This window comes from Echinops telfairi, unplaced genomic scaffold, assembly GCF_000313985.2.
Source record: "Echinops telfairi isolate 266 unplaced genomic scaffold, ASM31398v2 ScPeMD7_23;HRSCAF=83, whole genome shotgun sequence".
In the NCBI taxonomy this organism is placed as follows: domain Eukaryota; kingdom Metazoa; phylum Chordata; class Mammalia; order Afrosoricida; family Tenrecidae; genus Echinops; species Echinops telfairi.
The window spans coordinates 51,149,639-51,154,094 of NW_022103920.1; positions in this window are offsets into that span (position 1 = coordinate 51,149,639).

Genomic DNA, 4,456 nt, shown 5'->3' on the forward strand with positions numbered 1-4,456 from the left:
CTTCCATATAAAGCTCTTCCTATACATACATGAATATCTCTGGATTTGTTTCTTATCCAACCCAGTCTAACCCACACAACAACAAAGGAAACCTCACAAAATGACAAAGTAAAACAGAGAGAAACTTCAGTCAAAAAGAAATCAGAAAACCTAAAAAGCTAGAACACCTTCAAAATGTGTCAAAAGGAAGATCAAATAATAAGGTGTTCATTTTAATATAAACGATGCCTGCAGGGAAGCCCTGTAACGTGGCTGAAACTACCAGCCGCTTTGTGGGACACGACCGGGCTTCCGACTAATGTGAACATTCACAGTCTGGGAGCTGCCAAGGGCCTCACTCGATGTCAGTGAGTTTGAGAAGTTTGGATATCTGCTATAATCCACTTTCAAATGTCCTCTATGAGACACCAAGACTATTCATGCCCCGGGTCTATGATCAGAGGGGGTTCACCTGAGGCTTAATCCACACTTTTTTTTTTAACTGAACCAACTTTTAAATGCGTCGAACAGAAGATCAAATAAGATGTTACATGTTAAGCTAGGTCGATCATAATAGACTTTACAATGCTCTCTGTCTGATAACAAGATTATTCACATCTCTGGACTACGGTCAGAGTGGATTCACTGGAAGCTTACTCTGTGTGGACCCTGCAAAGGGAGTTTGGACTTCTGCTGTCATCCATGGCCTTTTGAAAGCCAGGGGTTCACAATTTAAGCTCAGCTGTCATTCCTGCTTTTGTATTTGGATTATATTATTACAATCCTTGGATCATACAGACCGGTGTGTGTCTTCCAGGTGGCCTTAGTGGAAGTCTCTTAGATGCTTGTTTGAAGGCAAGCCTTTTTAAGACCCCAGATGCTATTTTTTCCGATAGCTGGTAACCATGTAGTTTCTTGAAAACATTTTAATGAGTACTGTTTGGGAGACTTAAAACTATAGCAACTTTATCATTTTCCAGATATAGCCTAAATGATGTGCCCATAATATATTAGGGTCAGTTCCAAGTGTTAAGTACTCTGACTTACAAAGTAATTTTTCTACTACCTCATATACACCAAAATTGTGTGCATATCAACACCAGATGATCCTTGTGAACACATTTTTGTACAAAATTATATTATGCTCTGTATTACTCTCAAATAATATTTCATGTCCATCCTATTAATAAATTAAAAATAAATAAGCTGTTCTTTAGTCTTTGTCTATATTTATCGCCTGTTTTATATCTATGTCTGTCTGTATCTTTAGTATCAGCCAAAATGATACAAAATTAATGGGAATCAATATAAATTGAATAATTTGGTTTAAATCTTGTATTATAGCTAGCAAAAGATGGCAGTAGCCAATCATATGTTTCTCCTTATTGCCACAACTACAAATTTTATCTGAACATGATGTTTATATATATACTACACATTCAGAATAAAGAAGTAGATTTATAATGATTTAAGTTCTTTTAGAAATAAGCAGTTTCGCTATCCATCAAGTTAAACATTTCAGTAATACAGAAAATATATGAGTTTCTTAGGGAAACGTTCCAGTGGCAAAACTGCTGGAGGAGTGCTCAATAAACCAGACTGGGAGGGATGATAACTGTTAAAGTTTGAGTCAGTGGGGGGCGGGAGAACATACTTTTTATACAGAAGTCTTTCAAACCTTTCCACTAGAGGCTTTTTAACTATGTGAAAAATTGAATAATAGGTATAATTTTACCAAACTGGAGATACCGAGAAAACAAAACACACCTAAAAGTCTGATTACTGCCTACTGTTATTTTTAAGTTGGCATACCATTTAGGTTAATTTCACCATCATGTACAATAATGTCTTAATAGGCTTTCAGATAGTAGAAAACTTTTAGTGTTTTCCATTAAACATATATATGTTTCAAGCAGTACAAATGCTTAACCTAAGGGGCAGGGGGTGGGGGATGGGGGATTACCAAGTGGCCATGGAACCCTAGCTGTTCCTGTGGCTCAGCGGCATGGATTTCTGCAGACTGGAGGAACCGGGCAACGTGCAGGTTGTGGGAACAGATGTTTTCTCCTCTGCCTTTTCCCACTTATGCTTTCTTCAGCATGTTATTCCTCCTTGTGTTTTAATAGTTTCAGTTCTCTTATTTTTTTCTGATCCAACTCAGTATAACCTAACAATGGGCCTGTCCCTTATACATTTATTTACCCTTTATTTTTCCAAAATAAGTCTTTTAACTTTCAAAACCCCATGAAAAGACTAAATCAGAGGCAAATAGTACTATGATTCCTCTGGACTGAGTCCATGAAATCAAGTAAAACACCCTTTTGAAGTATAACTGATCTTGAGGTATCACACGAGGGTTCTTGATGGAAAGGGTGATACTGATTTGTTCCTGTGTCCTAAGAACCTAGGCCTGTGTTTGGCACTTTAAAAGACGTCGATAATCACAGCTTGAAAGACAATGCATGCGCACTAAACTAAGTCAATGAAAACAAACAAATAAGCAAAATATATTGCTATCAAGTTGGTTTTTACTCACAGTAACCCTCTAGGTCCGGTGGTTCTCAACCTGTGGGTCGCGACCCCTCTGGGGGTTAAACGACCCTTTCACAGAGGGTCAGCCGATTCATAACAGTAGCAAAATTACAGTGAAGTAGCAATGAAAATAATTCTATGGCTGGGGGGGTCACCACACATGAGGAACTGGATTAAAGGGTCTCAGTATGAGGAAGGTGGAGAACCACTGCACTAAGACAAAGAACTACCCTGCAGGGTTCCCAGGGTTATACATCTTTATAAAAAGACACTACTACTGTTTCCCTGCAACGAAGCTAGTGAGTTCCCACTAGGAAAGCAGGGCTCCTTAAGCAACGTGTTCCTTTGCCAACTATATTGTTTTAAGATGTAAGACTAGGGCAGTCCTGGAAACTTTCAGATGGCTGGTCAATCTATTTGTACACAGCAAAGATAAGACAATGGTAGAAAATGAGAATTGAGGAGACTATTCTGTGTACTCCCATCGAACCCTTTCTTCTCTTTTAAAGCTTGCTAGCCCCAAACTGCTTGGCCTGCCCCACAGTCTACTTCCCTTTTCTCTCTCTTCACTCGCTCTCGGCCGCTCCAGGCCACAGAAATCCCGGGAGAAGGGTCAAAATGAGCTTTGTCCTCAAATCAACTTTTCATTTGTTTTCATCATGACCGCTAATTTATTCTATTGTCTCGGAGATTATAGTCACACTGAAATGGATAATACAGTCATGTAAACTAATTCCCAAATCCCGATATTAACTTTTTAATTCTTCAACACAGTTATTAGGTATACATTAGGTGTCAACAATTTTTCCAATCTGTTATAATTATAACAAAACATGAACCTCAAAGGATTACAAATGGACTTGCAAACAAAAAGGTATAATTCTATAAATATTGGGAGAAGAAAAGAAAGAAGCCCAAACAAGATGCCTGGAAGAATCAGGGCAGCATTCATCAAGGAATCAATGCTGCATCGGAAACCACAAAGATGGATATGTTTCAGGAAGCTGTTGTTAGGTGGCTTTGACGCACGACCATGTGCGCAACAGGACACAGCAGTGTCAGGGTCCACACCACCCTCACAGTGATCTTTGAGTCTGTTATTGCAGTAACTGTGCCAATCCATCTCCTTGAGAGCATTCTATTTGCTGACCCTCTCCTTACCAAATGCCATGTCCCTTTCCAGGGCCTGGCTTCTCCTGGTTGACATGGATACTAGGCAGTACAGTCCACCCATGAGTAGCAGCAGAATTTGCAAAGGCACGCAACAGTTAAATACACATATTGTTTGAGTATAAAGAGTAGGGTGGGAATAACTACCAGAAGGTAAAATAGAAAGGAGCAAGCTCAGAAGAGTGTATTTTCTCATTGCAAGTTTGCGTTTCATTAATTATAAAGTATTAATGGAGATTTTGAGGAAAAGCGGGATCCCTAGTGGTCTAGTGCTCACACTGTGGGCTGTGATCTGGGAAACCCACAGGGGTTCCGTAGGAGTCAGCCTTGATGCTACGGCAGGGACTTTTGCTGTGTTTGAGGAAAAGCAGCTGAATCATCCGTTTTCTACTTCAGAAAGAAAGTCTCACCAGCATCTCTGTGGAGGGTAAATTGGAAAGGTTTGAGGCAAGGGCCAGGGTTGTCAGTAAGGAAATGGTAAAACTTTGTTAATCATTCAAGAAACAAATGGAAGGTAGTTATATTATGGCATTGACACTTGAGATAAGAACAAGAAGAGGGATATGAGATTGATGTATATATGGATTGTGATAAAAGTTGTGTGAGCCCCTAATAAAATGATTAAAAATAATAATAATAATTAATTGGTCAAAATGAGTTAAAGATACATTGGATGTCGGGATTGAGATGAAGTATGGGAGGTAGGAATATTTGAATATTTCTGTCCACCAAAATAAGTAAATAAGATCTTATATTTAGAATTGATTGTCTTACT